At 45.8% G+C, this 17,728-nt stretch overlaps 1 protein-coding gene and 1 pseudogene across 1 annotated transcript in view; both read right to left on the reverse strand.

Annotated features, from left to right (window-relative positions):
- The window catches only part of LOC131482427 (USP6 N-terminal-like protein), a 409,820-nt gene that overhangs the window by 229,279 nt on the left and 162,813 nt on the right, over positions 1-17,728 (reverse strand). The gene's annotated exons all lie outside the window — the stretch shown is intronic.
- LOC101517791 (glutaminase kidney isoform, mitochondrial-like) lies at positions 1,274-1,937 on the reverse strand (annotated as a pseudogene).

Here is a 17,728-nt window from a genome sequence, read left to right on the forward strand (position 1 = left end):
GAATACTAATCAGCCATTAAAAAGAAAAGAATCCGGGCCAGGTTCTGTGGCCTAGTGGCTAAAGTTCTCATCTTGAACATGCCGGGATCCCATATGGGCAGTAGTTCTAATCCCATCAGCCCCACTTCCCATCCAGCTCCCTGCTTGTGGCCTGGGAAAGCAGTTGAGGATGGCTCAAAGCCTTGGGACCCTGCACCCGTGTGGGAGACCTGGAAGTGGATCTTGGCTCCTGGCTTTGTATCAGCGCAGCTCTGGCCATTGCGATCACTTGGGAAGTGAACCATTGATGGAAGATATTTCTGTCTCTCCTCCTCTCTGTATATATCTGACTTAGCAATAAATAAATAAATTTTTTTTAAGAAAAGTTATTTTATCGGGCCCGGCGGCGTGGCCTAGTGGCTAAAGTCCTCGCCTTGAACGCACCGGGATCCCATATGGGTGCCAGTTCTAATCCCGGCAGCTCCACTTCCCATCTAGCTCCATGCTTGTGGCCTGGGAAAGCAGTCGAGGACGGCCCAAAGCTTTGGGACCCTGCACCCGCGTGGGAGACCTGGAAGAGGTTCCAGGTTCCCAGCATCGGATCGGCGCACACCGGCCCGTTGGGGCTCACTTGGGGAGTGAATCATCGGACGGAAAATTTTCCTCTGTCTCTCCTCCTCTCTGTATATCCGGCTTTCCAATAATAAAAAAAAAAAAAAAAAGAAAAGAAAAGGAAAGAAAAGAAAAGTTATTTTCCGTTGCCACTATAACCATATCAGTTTTAAAATAGAAAAAAAATGCAACAATATTTATTAATTCAATTGTTCGGTCTTAGAACTGAGAAATTAAATTTTCTGCTGCTGTTATAAAACGGAATTATATGATCACATAGTTAAAATTTTCATTACATCAAGAATTTTTTTTAATTTCCTTTGTTCCAAAACAAAGTAAATTTGCTTCATTGACTTGTAAATACTCTCAAAAATAAACAATTACTTTTAACCTAATGTCGTTCACAAAGATTATGAAGGGAAGAAAGTTATGGCTCCAGCATTCAAAATTGAGAACACAAAAATACTCAAATAAATATTTGCAGTTTACAAACTATATTTGAAAGTTTAGACGGAGAACTGTTCTGAAGCTTGATCCCGTTTCTTTAGCTTTACCCTGCCAGACCTTCCTTCCTATACACTACAGTCATGAAGAGGTCCTCATTTGACTCAGGTGACACTTTTTTCCATTTAAACCATTTTTTTTTCTTTTAAAGCAAGTTGTTGTTGGAGATTTTCATAGTTCAATGGTCCAAAGGAATGCCTTTGATCACCACCTTCTGTTCGAGGATCAAGTGACTCAAATTATTATAGTTATGGAAATACACAGAGAGACGAGCTCATAACAGAAGTGAATTCCTTTAACATTGTGGCCCATCTTGTCCAGGGGAGGAGACCAGTACATCATGCCCATGACATGGGGGACAACTAAAAGAATGCCCCCAGCAACTCTAGAGTTTGCAGAAAGACCAACATGGAAGGCAAATTGCCCAGAGAAATCATACATGCCACAGGAATGCATCAAGATCAGAGTGTTTTTAACTGCCTGGGGGCTCGGTATCCTCTGGCCAGCGATTGGGCAGAAGCCGCCGTTCACCAGGGTTGCAGCCATCACACTAGCTGGTTCACAGGCCACTTCCATGGGACACAGATGGAAATAGAAATCTAACATACCAACCATGTCTGTGCCTTCTGGAAAACACTTTTTTCTTCTAAGTAATATCCTGTGGCAAAATTTTGATCTCCATTTTCTCTTTCAGACTGAGATGTTGTATTACTGAATCCAACATATTCATTAGCAGCCATCTTATTCAAAAACTGCATCACGTTGTCAAATTTCTCAGCATTATTTACTCGTTGCTTTATTAATGAGGTCACAACAATTGGTGCAGCATTTGCCATAGGATTGTGTGGCTCTGTCTTCAGACCAGAGAGTGTATACCTAAGAAGCCGTTGAACTTGACTGGACAATAAGATGCTGGACTCTATGTTTGGTATACGCTTGCAATGGGGGACTCTCAACTGAACTTGAGCTGTGTTCATGCAACAAGGTGGAGGAATCCACCATGGTGGGAGGGCTTGGGGAGGGGTGGGGAGAACCCAAGTACCTATGTAACTGTGTCACATAATACAATGTAATTAATGAAGAAAAAAAAATAAAACACACAAATCAGAAAATAAATAAATAAATAAATAAAAACAGTTTGTAGAATCTTAATCCACTTGGCTCTTTCCCAACATATCGATGTGCATATTCAGTTCCAAGGTCATTGACAGCGATGGCATATTTTAAAGGTTTTACACAAGACTGCAGACAAAAGGGAAGTTTGGTATCACGGATAGAAGGCCTCTGTCCATCTACTGTACAGACAGACACACCCCACAAATCAGGACTGAAGTTGGCCAGCTGAGGAATACAATCTGCAACCTTTCCTCCTGACTGGTTTTTAGCACTTTCATATAACTCATCTACGCGTGAGGGATAAGACGTAAACTCAGGAATGACAAACTTTCTTCCAAAAGCTTGTGTCAACAAAACAATGTTGCTTTGAACACATTTTTAAAAAAAGCTCTTTGCCTGGCATGGCACCATCTGATGTTGTTTGAAGTGTTCATCTTAACACATGCACACACTTTCAACCTGGGGTCCGATGTTTACAGTCCTGTAGATCTGAGTGCTGTAATGAATTTATGAACAGGAGTTTTGTCTTGTGCTTCTGCAATTGTATAGAGCAGCAAATCTTCCAAACTAGATGGCAGACCCAGTTTTACCTTATTTTTTTGCCTAGGGCCACCAGCTCTTTACCCTCCCAGTTGCTGAACCGTCCATCTCCCCCAGGACGTCCTTGGGGCCGGGCACCTGTGGGGTGGCATGAGGCGACGCCCCAGGCTGTGGCTGAGTGACCCCTTTGCCTAGTTCCTGCAGGATCTCCGAGGGGGAGGTGGACAGTCCCTGTGCCAGGGGCCCCATGAGCGGGCCAACCCTTGGTGAAGGAATTTAAAAGATGATAAAAGAGGCGCATCAGCTCTGGCGGACAGTTTCACAGACTGTGCATTTAAATTACTTAGACACGAAGAGTTTGAGGACTCTTATGACAACGAAATGACAGATGCTTGAGGTAGCGCACAGTCTAAATATCAAGAATTGATCAGTGCACCACGTGCATGTATGCCCAAGTATTGGGCTGCACTCCAGAAATAGGTACCACTATTTTGTCCATTACAAAGTGAATAAATTGGGGCCCGCAGGTTAGCCTAGTGACTAAAGTCCTCACATTGCATGTGCCAGGATCCCATTTGGGTGCTGGGTCTAATCCCCAGCAGTCCCGCTTCTCATCTAGCTTCCTGCCTGTGGCCTGGGAAGCTGGTGGAGGATGGCCCAAAGCCTTGGGATCCTGCGTCCACATGGGAGATCTGGAAGAGGCTCTGGGCTCCTGGCTTCAGATCAGCGCAGTTCCAGCCATTGCAGCGGTTTGGGGAGTGAACCAATCGGATGGAAGATCTTTGTCTCTCCTCCTCTCTGTATGTCTGACTTTCTAATAAAAATAAAAATAAATCTTAAAAAAATTAAATAATATGAAACAAAGTAAGTTAATTTAAAAAAATAGCAGAAAGAAATCAATAAATTTTAAAGATTTATAGTTGGTAGGCAATGTCTTTAGCACACATTCACAACTTTCTGTAGGTATTAACACCATTTCAAGAGACACATGTTTATGAGATCACATAGCCATGGACAGACTCCGATATCTTACGCAGATCACTTGGCTAAGGAAAATTAGAATTTGTTTTGGAAATTAGCCAGCTGAGTCCTTTTGGATCACATTGGGAAGTGGCGGTTGATTTTTGCTGCAATTCGTTCTTCACTTTGTTACCTTGGTAAGATCTGCTGACTGTGTCCTTTCCTTGAGATTCCATGAATATCTACAGGCCTCAGCCGCCAATCAGCCCTTCGTATTCCTGTGTTCAATGAGATTCGAGAAACATGAATCAAGTCATGTGTTCGTGTTTTGTGTACAGGAGATACAACGCAACAGAGCCCGTAGTCAGGAGGTCACAATGTTGGAAACAAAAGAACACCTTATGGAAAAACTCTGCAAACTAAAATGTTTGCAGATTGGCTGAGTGACAGACATTTTTGTTTCTCTCCGAACTTATTCGTTAATGCATATCACACTACCCAGCTTGAAGGGCTCACGTCTCCACTGCCACCTTTTCCCAACAAGCAAGTATGAACAAAGCATATGTGACCAATGCTTTGATTTGGGTTGACCTGATTCTGTGACCCAAAGGGCCTCTACGGTGTCAAGTATGTCTGTCCTAATTTCTTTATAACTCTGTCAGATTATGAATGCTTTTGTGAATGAAGCTGTATACTGATCAAAATTGGGCATGGTTTGACATCCTGGTAGTCCTAGATTAAAATTTTAAAATGGGATTAGGAAAGAGTGAATCCCTCCCCACCCCCCTCCCCTGTAGTTCCAACCCTTTGCCTGACTGTGTGGATGCAGTAGATGTCCTGCTAGAATGTGTGTGAACAGAAAGCGCACTTCCAAAAAGACTGATAAAATGTGGGCAGGCTGCACAAGTCAGTGTCAAGCTGATCTTGTTCTGCGGTCTCCAATCACATTTCACCTACACAGTTTTTTGATTAAGAAAAACAAAAACAAAACAAAAAAATCCAGCTACTGATCCCCGTTCCTTCACCCAATGGTCATCTTCCCTCCCAGCCAGTGGATGAGTAAACTGCCCGTGAGTGGTTTGTAAAAAGAAGTCTCTCTGTAAGATCCTTGCAGTTGTAAGTCGAAACTTTGGAGACAAATAAATTGTGCTTTAGATTTTAGCTGGAATTCATTGTCGCATTTTGTCAGAGTCAACATTTTCCTCACAGACTAGTAAATAGTGATTCACCCAGAACTGTCTTTCCTGTCTTCACATCTCACACAACCTGGGCAAGAAGTGTGCCCTAGCCTCTGCAGGTGAGCAGCGCCTGTCTTGGTGCCTTGCTCCTGTCTGATGCTGTGAGGCCTGAGGTGGGAATATGTTCTGTCCTAAGGGGAAAACATACAATCCAGCAGTCAAACCGATCATTGTTTATCCTCTGTTCAAGCATGTTATCACTCTAATAAACATCTGATGTAACTATTTTTTGTGAACTCTGATTTGTCGGCAACACCCGTGTCACTGTGTACCCTGAGCCGAGTGGAGGGACTAGGGTTAAAAAGAAGACAACACGCACTGGGTCATTCTTGTAAAGAGAATGCCGTTTTATTGAACTCTAGTCTGCCTTTTTATACTCTGCCTAGTTCCTCCCAGTATTTTTCCAATGCTCAAGCAGCTCCTAAAATCCCCCGGGGGCCTCTTAATAAATGGGAAGCAGGGAAACAGGTACTTGTGGTTAAGCTAGGGGCTAAATGTATCAGGCCAAGATTGCGCATCCTGTTACCCCTTAGAAACAAGCTAAGCTGTGGAGTTAACCCTTCGGAGATCAGGCCCTGCACTGATTCAAGGAGAAGGCTTAATGGGAAAAAGAGATGGAAAAAAAGCCACAATAGACTAAAGGAGAAGAGGGGAAAGAGACCCAAGGCAACCATATCAGAATAGGAAAACCAAAGAAGAAAGAAGTTTTAGCCCTGAAGATCAACAGGTGACGAGGATAAAGCGACAGGTTCGAGCTCAAGCTTTGGAGCTAATTCACCTCAACTCCTTGAGCTTGTGCTACAGGCTCATTATGTGCCCTTTGGCCACACTATTTCATGATATTTTCCATTGCAAAATAGCAATAATAAGCCCTGCTTTTCCCCCCAACCTTCCATGCACATTAAAAACGATGCTTTACGTGAAATACATACCTCAGTGCTTGGCACAATGTTAAGCAACAGCCTTGCATAGGATTTTACTGTTGCGAATCAAAGGGGGTATGAGCATTTCAGTTGAAGTTACAGGGTGGGAGGGAGCATCGGGTGGCCAACAGCCACATCTCTTACATCATTCATGGTCAGGTGCACCACGTGCTGCTAAACCCCAAACCAGCCTCTAATTTCAGGTGACTGCCTTTTCAATTGTGCATTAAAACCTAAAACAGCAGAGTGGTGTGTCCTGCTAGTCGGGGTCCACAGGCACCAAGTCTGTAAGATGGGATTTCATCTGAGCTGATTCCCACTCTGTTCATCCAAGCTCATGCAGTTGTGTGGCATTTCATTTTTACTGAACTTCCCGGGAGTTAACTTAAGGTGCGCGCATCAATCAGGAGCTGATCAAGCTGAAAGCTAGCAGCACCTCAGGGGAGTGAGACACAAGCGACCCTTGAGACCAGATCTATCAAGGTGGCCCCACCTGAAGTCAATGTGCAGAATGACTTTTAAATGCAATGAGTACTGATGAAGCAGTTGCCCACAGGGAGACCCCAGCCACACAGCATGAATAAGTTTATCCCAGAGCAATCATCAACCATTCTCTTTGGCTTTTATGCAAAATTAGTACTGAGTAGCTAGTAGATTGTCTGAATTATAATGACACATTCTTAGGCTACTTTTGTCTGCCTGAGCTAGGTAAATTCACATAAATGGATTAGCTTGCATGCTAGAGTAAACACGTGTATGTGTGTGCACACAAAATCTATTCTGGGTGGTCTATTAAAGTCTGCCTAGAAATATCTAATGAAGGCCTGGTGCAATAGCCTAGTAGTTAAAGTCCTCAACCTGCAAGGGCCAAGATCCCATATAAGCAGTAGTTCGTGTCCTGGCTGCTCACTTCTCATCCAGCTCCCTGCCTATGGCCTGGGAAAGCAGTAGAGGATGGCCTAAAGCCTTGGATCCATACACCCACTTTGGAGACCTGAAGCGATTACTGGCTCCTGGCTTCAAATGAACTCAGCTCTGGCCACTGCAGCCACTTGGGGAGTGAATCAATGGACAGAAGATCTTCGTCTCTATATCTCTTCCTCTCTCTATGTCTGGCTTTGCAATAAAAGTAAAATAAATCTTTTTTAAAAAGTTAAAAAATCTAATGAAAATTATATTTTGTTCATAAATTTTATTAGCAAGGCAATTAGAAGCAGACAACAAAGACCTTCCATCTGCTTGTCCACTGCCTTAACACCCACATCAGCTGGACCTGTGCCAGGCCAAAGCATAAAGATCGACTCTGGTCTCCCAAGTGTATGTCAGGAACCATGAGTATTTTAGCCGCCACTTGCTGTCTCCCAGGGTGCACGTTAGTAGGAAGTTGGAATTTGAAGTAGAAATGGAGCTTTAACCCCGATATTTCAAAACAGGATGGAACATCCTAGTCTAGCTTCTTTAAAAAAAAATTTATGTATCTTTATTACAAAGTCAGAGCTACAGAGAGGAGGAGAGATAGAGAGGGAGATCTTCCATCCGATGATTCACCCCCCAAGCGAGCTGCAACGGCCAGTGCTGCGCCAATTCGGAGCCAGGAGCCAGGAACTTCCTCCAGGTCTCCCACACATGTGCTGCCAGGTACTCTAAGCTGGTCTGGTCTGGGCTGCTCCTTGCCTTGGATCTTGAGCTCACCTGAAGGGGCGACACCCTGATAAAGGAGTTCCCCAAGCTGCTTTCCCAGGAGTTTTCTAAAGAAGTAATTCTAGCTTTCACTAGGAAGACTACATAGGATTAAGTGTTAGCTCCAGCATTAATATTCTTTCTGTGGAATTACCAACAATAAAGGATACAGCGGAAAACACTGGAACTTTTCTTTTGAGCTCTGACGGGGGAAAGTGTTTTGCATTTAGAGGGCATTTATCTCAAAAGGCATTCCAGCTCAGTCTTTTTTTTTTTTTTTTTTTTCTCCTGTATTGTTTCATGGACGTATTCTCCTAGGATTTATATTATAGTTGTTTATCTGGGTTGAGGTTTAACACACTTGCAGAAGCCCTGCCTGGTTGCGCACTTTGTTAGAATACATTCTTCACAATGTTGATGAAATAGCAACAACTGGAAACTCTTGCAGTTGTTTTGGTCCCGCGGACAGTTTCTGAGATGACTGAAGGTAGCAACTGTCTCACAAAATGAAAACGATGATCAAATGAACAGACCTGGAGCTTACATGCCCAGTCACAGGAAATACAAATTACTGCAGCTAAGTTATTACTTTAACCAGTCAAATTTCTTAATGGGAAGCTGTAATTAGATGCCAAGTGTAACAATATGCCGAATGTGCCTCAGAAAGCAAGTGAGTTAGTGATCTTTGAATTGGAATAAGCATGAGAAATCCCACAGAAAACAGATGGCACTTACATCAGCATCATTTTCGGGGGTAATGATCACTTCTGCACAAGTTCATCACACCCACTGGCAGATCTGAGAACCAGGATAGGGTGCAGGACAGGCTGGGTCTGGCCACATCACCAGCCATGTTACATTAGGGCTGGGACTGGGGCTAACTGTGCCGGGTTGGGAAGCATCACCCACCAATGTGAGCTGGACTGGGGGCAGACTAGGCCAGGACAGGCCAGGCTACAGCACCTTCCTGCAAAGGCCAACGTGAGATGGGACATGTCAGACTGGGCCGCAGCACCCACCAACACATGTGAGATGAGGGGAGTCACGCAAGCCTGGTATGGGAGTAGTAAGGATTCCACTGCTGGGCCACTGCTCATGCTGATAAATGTGAAAGCTGGACCTGAAGCAGACCATGCTGGGCAGGGCCACAGCACCAATTGGCTTACAAGTGAACTGGGTTGGGGGACAGCCATGCTGGGCTGGCCTATTGCATCCACTGGTACAGGTATGAGCTGAAGTAAGGACATGCAACTTGGGCTTTGCCACAGCATCAGCAGGGAAGCACTGGGGTTCGGGGCAAGTGCTGTCAAGCTAGACTGCAGAATCACCTGGAGTGTGCCAAGATTTAAGGCAGGGAGTGAGTCCAGTGGGGACTAAATGGGCTGCAGCTCCCACGAGTGAGCATGAGAACCAAGACTTGGGGCAGGCCTGGCTGGACAGGCAGTGGTACCTCCTGGCATGAGTGTGGGCTACAGGGAAAAGTCGGTTGGGATGAGTTAGGTTTCAATGTCCAATGATGTATACGAGAGCTAAATGGGCTGTGGGACAGACCGGACAAGTCCCCTGCACATGCTGGCAAGCACAGGAACCAGAGTTGAGGGCCAGTCCAATAAGGGTTACTGGGGGGTCACTCTGACTAGGCTGCAACTTCCCCCTGGTGTACGTGAAGGCCAAGTATGTGGTGAGTAGGGTTGGGCTGGGCCGCAGCTTCTAGAAGAACGGCCGAACAAATTAATCAACTACCCCAGTGAAGGTTGACAGCAGATTTCTGAGTGAATGGAGACTTTGAGGTGGTCTATGTCAGCCAATTGATCTTGGAGGGATTCCTTATCCCTGGAGCAGCAATATCAACAGCATCTCAGAACTATGGAAACCACTTGAATGGAGCCCTCAGAACATGCTCCACAATGGTGCCTGGGATGACGTTGGATACTGGGAAGGCTGGGCGTGTTCTCTCCCATTGTATCCTCCCCTCCCCCCGATACAGGAAGAAGAAAAAGAAAATGTGTAAACAATGTTGTTTCCCCTGATCCTTGACCCTTCCCACCCTTTGGGTGGAAGTGAACATCACACTTTTCAAAGTCGTGAATATCTGAGCTCTTCCAAAGTCTTTGTTCAATTTAAGAATAAACTCGCCGGTGGTTATGTGGTGTCTTTTTTTAAATTTTCCATGACAGAGCTCCTTAGGCTCAGGGGTTTCCCCTTGAACCCTGCCATCCCCTTTTCCTCTACTGTTTCCCCTATATTCTTGCCTGCTCCAGATATTGAAACATATAAAGATTTATGTATTTTATATTGGAAAGCAATCTCTTTGTACCAAGAGGCTCTCTTCAGCGCCATTTGCAGAGCTAGTCTGAATAACCTAAGGAAGGAGGAGGAAATGAATCAAGTCAGATAACCCAGGGCTCCATATTGACCTTTTATGGAAAAGATGCTAAACCTTCTTTCTAGGAAGACAGGAAGTCACTAGACGCCTTTTTCTTTATAAACTTATAAACTCACTCATTTAGTTTATCTGAGTAGCAGAGGAAAGCCAATGCCTTTCTTTAGGCACTTGGCTGTATCTACTAGAAGGATCGACTGGAGAGTGGCCTGAAATGGACATTGCTATAGGAAGGCAAGTGGGGACAATGTGCAAATCAAAAACTTGATTTAAGACATATTTAGTTTTGGGCCCAGTGCGAAGGCCTAGCGGCCAGAGTCCTCGTCTTGGACGTACCGGGATCCCATATGGATGCCAGTTCTAATCCCGGCTGCTCCACTTCTCATCCAGCTCCCTGCTTGTGGCCTGGGAAAGCAGTGGAGGACGGCCCAAGGCCTTGGGACCCTGCACCCGTGTGAGAGACGTGGAAGAGGCTCCTGCTCCCTGGTTCTGATTGGCTCAACTCCGTCCATTGAGGTCACTTGGGTGGTGAACCACTGGATGGAAGATCTTCCTCTCTGTCTTTCCTCCTCTCTGTATATCTGACTTGGCAATAAGAATAAATAAATCTTGGGCCCGGCGGCGTGGCCTAGCAGCTAAAGTCCTCGCCTTAAATGCCCTGGGATCCCATATGGGTGCCGGTTCTAATCCCGGCAGCTCCACTTCCCATCCAGCTCCCTGCTTGTGGCCTGGGAAAGCAATCCAGAACAGCCCAAAGCCTTGGGACCCTGCACCTGTGTGGGAGAGGTTCCAGGTTCCCGGCACCGGATCGGCACAGCACCAGCCGTTGTGGCTCACTTGGGGAGTGAATCATCGGACGGAAGATCTTCCTCTCTGTTTCTCCTCCTCTCTGTATACCTGACTTTGTAATAAAAATAAATAAATCTTTAAAAATAACCACAGCTCAAGTTCAGTTGAGATTCCCCCATTGCAAGCATACACCAAACATAGAGTCCAGCATCTTATTGTCCAGTCAAGTTCAACGTCTTCTTAGGTATACCCTCTCTGGTCTGAAGACAGAGCTAGCAGAGTATTATCCCAGTCAATTGAAAGCTCCATCATACCATCAGCAAAAATTTACATCATTATGGAATTAATTGACATAGTAATGAGTAACCAACATGTTGAAAGTAAATACGAGTTCCCAGCCACCTTCTGTAACCACCTCACCTATACTTCAATTTAGTTTATACACAACATATAACATTCATAACATAACATGTTATACATAACATCATATCATCTTAAATTAAGGCAAACATGTGGTATTTAACCTTTTGGGATTGGCTCATTTCCCTTAGCATTATGGTTTCCAGTTTGGCCCATTTGGCCACAAAGAACTGCATTTTGTTTTTTTTAATAGCTGAGTAGTATTCCATGGAGTAGATGAACTATAGCTTTCTTATCCAATCCTCTGTTGATGGGCATTTTGGTTGCTTCCATGTTTTTGCAATTACTGATTGTGCTGCTATGAGCATAGGAGTGCATGTTGGTTTCTCATAAAACAATTGTTCTGGATATATTCCTAGGAGTGCTATTGCTGGATCATACGGTATGTTGAATTTGAGTTGTTTGAATATTCTCCATACTGATTTCCATAGAGGCTGTACCAGCCTGCAGCCCCACCAGCAGTGGAGTAGGGTTCCCTTTTCCCCGCAACCTCGCCAACAAGTGTTGTTGGTGCTTTTATTCATGTGGGCCAGTCTTACTGGCGTTAGGTGGTACCTCATTGATGTTTTAATTTGGATTTCCCTTATTGCCAGGGAACTTGAGCATTTTTTCATATGTTTATTTGCCATTTGGGTTTGTTCCTTTGTGAAGTGTTTGCCCATTTCCCGTGCCCATTTCTTGAGTGGCTTGTTTGTTTTGACATTTTGGTTGTTTTGTAGCTCTTTGTATATTCTGGAGATCAGCCCTCTATCACCTATGTCGTGTGCAAAGATCTTCTCCCATTCTGTGGGTTGCCTTTTTACTTTGTTGGTTGTTTCTCTAGCTGTACAGAAGCTTCTTAGTTTGATGAGGTCCCAATTGTTTATTTTGGTCTCGATTTCTACTGCATTTGGAGTCTTTTTTAGGAAGTGAGGGCCTACCCCTAAGTGTTCCAGTGTGTTTCCAACATTTTCTTCCAAAAGTTTGAAGGTTTCTGGATGTAGGTTTAGATCTGTTATCCATTTAGATCTGATCTTAGTGTATGGTGAGAGATGTGGATCTATTTTTTTGTTTCTGCAGGCTATCAACCAGTTGTCCCAACAGCATTTATTGAACAGACCTTCCCATTTGCCTGGATTGTCGTTTGTCTTTTTGTCAAAGATTATTTGGCTGTATTTCTGTGGGTTTCCTTCTGGTGTTTCTATTCTGCTCCATTGATCTTCCTCTCTATCTTTGTGCCAGTACCACGCTGTTTTGAGAACCACTGCCCTATAGTATGTCCAGAGGTCCGGAACTGTGATTCCCCCTGCTAACTTCCTGTTCTTCAGGATGGTTCTAGCTATCCGTGGTTTTTTGTGCTTCCAGATGAACTTTTGGATCATTGTTTCCAGTTCCATGAAGAATGTTTTGGGCAATTTGATTGGGATTGCGTTGAATGTATATATTGCTTTTGACAGTATAGACATTTTAATGATATTGATTTTACCTATCCAGCAGCATGGGATGTTACTCCATCTTTTGAGGTCTTGTTCAATTTCTTTTTTAAGTAGTTTGTAGTTTTCTTCGAATAAGTCTCCTACATTTTTGGTTAGATTTATTCCCAGATATTTCATACTTTTCTCTGTTATTTTGAATGGTATCTTGCTGGTTAAGTCTTTTTCGGGTGGGAGAACCCAAGTATCTATGTAACCGTGTCACATAATACAATGTAATTAATGAAGTTAAATAATTAAAAAAATATATTAAAAAAAATAAAAAATAAATAAATAAACAAAAAGGTTACAACGTGAAGAAAGAAGGGTGAGAAGTGTATGGTGCTGGGCGGCCACTCTGTGCACTCTGGCAGAGAGGAGCGGGCTCCGCGGCCTTGGAGGCAGAAGCAGGTGTTGTGGGCAGCAGCACTGCCCTGTCCACAGTGGGGCACAGAGAGTGGCTGTGGCCTCCTGTGTGCACCGTTCCTGATATGGCAGCAGCCTCGTGGTCAGGGATGAGGGAGCCAGGGAGGGGCCGGACTGGTGACAGGTGAGCTCCGCCAGTCCAGAAACTCGCCCAGTGCCCGCTCGGCAGCGGGCAACAGCGGGGCAGGAGCGCGGGCAGGGCGGCCAGAGAGAGCTGTGAGGACGGGGTTAGTCCCAGGGCGGAGAGCTTGCCTGGAGAGGCCGCGATGGCAAGCACGAGCTAAATGGTCCGCAGCAGCGGCGAGGGGCCCGCAGGGACATCAAGCTGACCACGCTCAGCCTGCTGCTGTGCGCGAGCCTGGCGGGCCACCTGTTGTTTGCGCTGTTTCTCATGCTGTTCGCAGCTGGCACCTGCGCTCTTACTTCCTGATGTTCCACCTGTGCCTGACCAAGGGCTGTGCGCACTGGCCTGCCTCCCAACAGTCATGCCGGCTGTGCGCCGGGCCATGGCCCCCACGTCGGCCCCGCTGGGCGCGCTGGGCTGCTGGCTGTTCACCTTCCTGGCCACGCTCTTCTGCTTCCACGCCGCATTCCTGGCCACAGCCGCACCACCACTTCTACGCTAAAGCGCCTGGCCAGCAGGCCAGGGGCTGCCATGCTGCTGGGCGCCGCCTGGGCGCGGGCGCTGGCACTGGCCGCGGCCTTCCCGCCTGTGCTGGACAGCGGTAAGACGATGAGGACTGACTATGCACCCTGGAGCAGCAGCCCGATGGCGCCCCAGTTGCGCTGAGCTTCCTGTTGCTGGTGGTCATAGTGGTGGGTGTCACAAACCTAGCTCTTCTTCATCCAGGATAACAAGATGAGACCAGAGAGCCTAGAACCCACCCTCAGCCCCGACTGGACATTCTATGGGCTCAGTGCCACCGGCCAGGCGGCCGCCAACTGGACAGGCTTAGGCAGAGGACTCCCGACACAGGCCCTTGTGGGCATCCTGGCAGCGGGTCCTGGCCGCGGTGCGTGCTGCCTGCTCGTGATGGAGGAGTTCTCTGCAAGATGTTCTATGCCATCGCGCTGCTCTTCCTGCTGCTCTGGGGCCCCTACATCCTGACCAGTTACTGCGGGGCTGGTGCTGCACAAAACCGTGCCCCAGGCCTACCTGACAGCTTCAGTGTGGCTCACCTTCCCGCAGGCTGGCATCAACCCCATCTTGTGCTTTCTGTTCAACAGGGAGCTCAGGGACTGCTTCTGCGCCCAGTTCCCCTGCTGCCAGAGCCCCCAGGTGATGCAGGCCACCCTCCCTTGAGACTTGAAAGGCATTGGGCTGTGAGGGCTCCATGCAAACCCGGGAGCTGGCACATCCGCAGCTCTGCCAACTTCTTCAGCCTGGGCAATGCTTCTGTAAAGATTTTCGGTTTTGAAGCTGCCTTGAAGGTGACTCTCAAAGTGAACAAACACCTGGATTGTACAGACCTGTGGTCTGTTTGTGGGTGGGTGGTTTGAGAATGGTGGAGGTGGGGTTGGGTTAAAGAGGAGGTTCCATGTGCCAGGCTCGCCCCAGTTCCAGCCTCTCCCAGCAAAGGATGCTTTCAGGCTTTCTGGGTGGCAGGAGGCTGCACCTTCTTGTCCTGGATCTTGGCATCTTCTTTGCCACGTGTGGTTGCTTTTCTCCTTTCTTTGAAGTGCAGGCTACACTCATTTGATCCTTGGACTAGTTGAAGGATCCTGGCCCATTTCCTGCAGTAGCTGTCTCTAGGGTGACCTCCAAGGGACACTCTTCTTCTTCTTCTTCTTTTTTTTTTTTTCAAAGGAGAAGAGGAGGCTAGGGAGGGATTGGGAATCTTCTTGGGAAGGAAGCAGGGGGTGGTGCTGTTGGAGGAGGGGAGTAAGGTTTCTGATCCACCTATACAGTGTGTTTTGCTTCTAGCGCTACATTTTTATTGATGTACCTTGCATTTTGAGGATTAATATATGCATAGATGTTTATATGTATATGTATAGCCTGGTGGGGTGTCTTCCCCTTGAACACACCAGGATCCCATAAGGACACCGGTTCTAACCTCAACAGTCCCGCTTCCCATCCAGCTTCCTGTTTGTGGCCTGGGAAGCTGGTGGAGGATGGCTCAAAGCCTGAGGATTTTGCACCCACGTGGGAGACCCAGAAGCTCTCCTGGCTCCTGGCTTTGGATCAGCTCAGCTCCAGCCACTGTGGTTACTTGGGGAGTGACCCATTGGACATTAGATGTTTCTCGCTGTCTCTCCTCTTTACTGTAAATATGCCTTTCCAATAAAAATAAAAATAAATCTCAAAAAAAGAGAGAGACAAAGTCACTGCTAACCAGACACAGTCATTGTTATTTCAACTCTTTCTTTTCACTGCTTGCTGGTGACTGAATAACAATTTTATTTTATATGGATGCCACTTCTAATCCCCATCCAACTCCCTGCTTGTTGCCTTGAAGAGCAGTCAAATACGTCCCAAAGCCTTGGGACCCTGCACCTACATGGTAGACCCAGAAGAGGCTCCTGGCTCCTGATCAGCGCATCTCTAGACACTGTGGCTGCTTGGGGAGTGAGTCATTGAACAGAAGATATTCTCCTCCTCTCTCCTCTCTGTGTCCCAGCTTCCCCAACATTATAACTTAGGAGTATAAACATAAGTATAAGCTAATAGACATGCAATGAGCAACCTGAATGCATGTACAAAGCTGCAGACATTCACCTTTCTCTGGCTTCTCTGCCCACTTTCCACTACTGTTAGGCCTCACCTTTCCTGGAACTCCCAATAGTACACAAATTAGAAATACAAAGCTTCTTAGCATTGCTATCTTCATTGTCCCACCCGAACAGTGACCAGAGGGTGAGGAATACAGACACACAGGGGCCATGCGCAGGGGATACCTGTTCTGGGTTCAGAGTTCCAGAGCAAAGGAAGTACATGACCAAGAGAGCGAGCTCCTCCCTATCATGAGCCTTTATAGGGGCTTGTGAGGGGAGTGGTTACACAGCAATGCAATACCGCCCCCTCTCGGGTGATAGGTGAGAGTCAGAGGTGGGCAGGAGGGAACACCTGGGTGAGGGGGAGTGGCCTCCAAGCCCATGACCCTGAACTAGCTGACTACCTCAGTACACCCTCCCCCTCTCCCTTCCTTACTATTTCTCCCACATTAGTGCAATAACATATTCGTTTGCTTCAAGGAGCAAAGCGAAATTTCCAACATTTAAAAGTATAATGACAGAGCAAGTAGAGGATAGAGAATGAAAACCCAAAATTACATGTAATAAAAAGAAACCAAAATGAAAGTTAGATCCTACTATCATTTATGAATATAGACTCTTGCAGTATACAGCACTCAATTCCGAGGATGCTAATCCCACCGAGAGAGACGGTTTTTCTGCTTTGTGTATTATTTCTCAAAAATCAGGAAGAACATACATTCTCATTTCACTAAGGGGAATGGTTCCCAGCTGGGTTCATTTTGTTGCAAACTATGAGTTCATTTTTAACCACTGAGTAGTATTCTATTCTGTGGATGTGCCATGTTTCCTTTATCCAAGTCATCAACCAATGGGCACTTGACTTGGCTCTGTACCTTAGTTATCGTCTATCGTGCTGGTATAAACATAGCATTCCAGGTAACTCTCTCATATGCAGACTGTATTTCTTATAGATTATTCTCTGAAGTGGGCTGGCTGGACCATATGGTAGATGTATTTTCAGATATCTGAAGAATTTTTCTACTGTCTTCCAAAGTGACAATAGATCAGGCTACCTATTTCCCCACATCCTCACCAACATTGATTTTTTTTTTTAATTCTGTATGTTGCCGTTTTCCTTGGGGTTAGGTGGAACCTCATTCTGACATGCTGTTTGGTTCATTTCATAATCACAAGCTTAGCAGTCCATTAGTTAAAGAACTCAGTAAGTGGCAAGTAGGAAAAAAAAATCACTGTTTCTCTAGCATATCAACAGGCTCTAGATGTGTGGGGAGTCAGATGGGATAGTAGGCAGTTAGGGTTCTGGTCCCCAGGTTACTTTTTAAAAGTATAAAATCCTATTTCTCACCATGTCTTAACTTCTCAGAGCATGTTTCTTTCAAGGGCAGCCTCTTCCCTGGAGGAAGGACAGAGGGGCAGAACCAACAGAGGAATTCAAAATCCCAGAGTTGTTATAACAAAAGCAAGGAGTCTTGGCCCACCTAATCTCACCTCTGGGTCATTGTCAAAGAGAAGGGGCTCAGCTTATCAGAATGGGAGGAGGAAGTTACCAGTCCCACCCTCCTGGTGTTCTTTCAGCTCCTGACCAGGTGATGGGCTCAGCTGGTCATTATGAATGAGGCTTTCTTTGTCTTTTGTCTTTTAGGTAACTCCCCAGGGAGGAGGCATGAAAGACATCATTTCCACCATTACCTAGGGTTGCTTTGTTGGTGATGGTTTTTGTTTTTTTTTTTCCTTCCTTGGAGCCCCCTCCCTCTCCTCCTTAAATAAATCTTGCTTTGCAAACTGGAATTGTGGGCATGAAAATTCTTTTGTGTGAGACAAGAAACAAGGTTTCTGCCATGTTTCACATCGAATTCTTTACGACATAGACAAGAATCAAATCTCAAAAGTCAATTTCTCCCATACGCAGTATGGATTTTTCTACTCTGTGCCTTAATGATCTCAGATCAAGGAAAACATATGACATTTGTCTTTTGGGGCCTGGCTTCT

This window comes from Ochotona princeps, chromosome 17 (assembly GCF_030435755.1).
Source record: "Ochotona princeps isolate mOchPri1 chromosome 17, mOchPri1.hap1, whole genome shotgun sequence".
In the NCBI taxonomy this organism is placed as follows: domain Eukaryota; kingdom Metazoa; phylum Chordata; class Mammalia; order Lagomorpha; family Ochotonidae; genus Ochotona; species Ochotona princeps.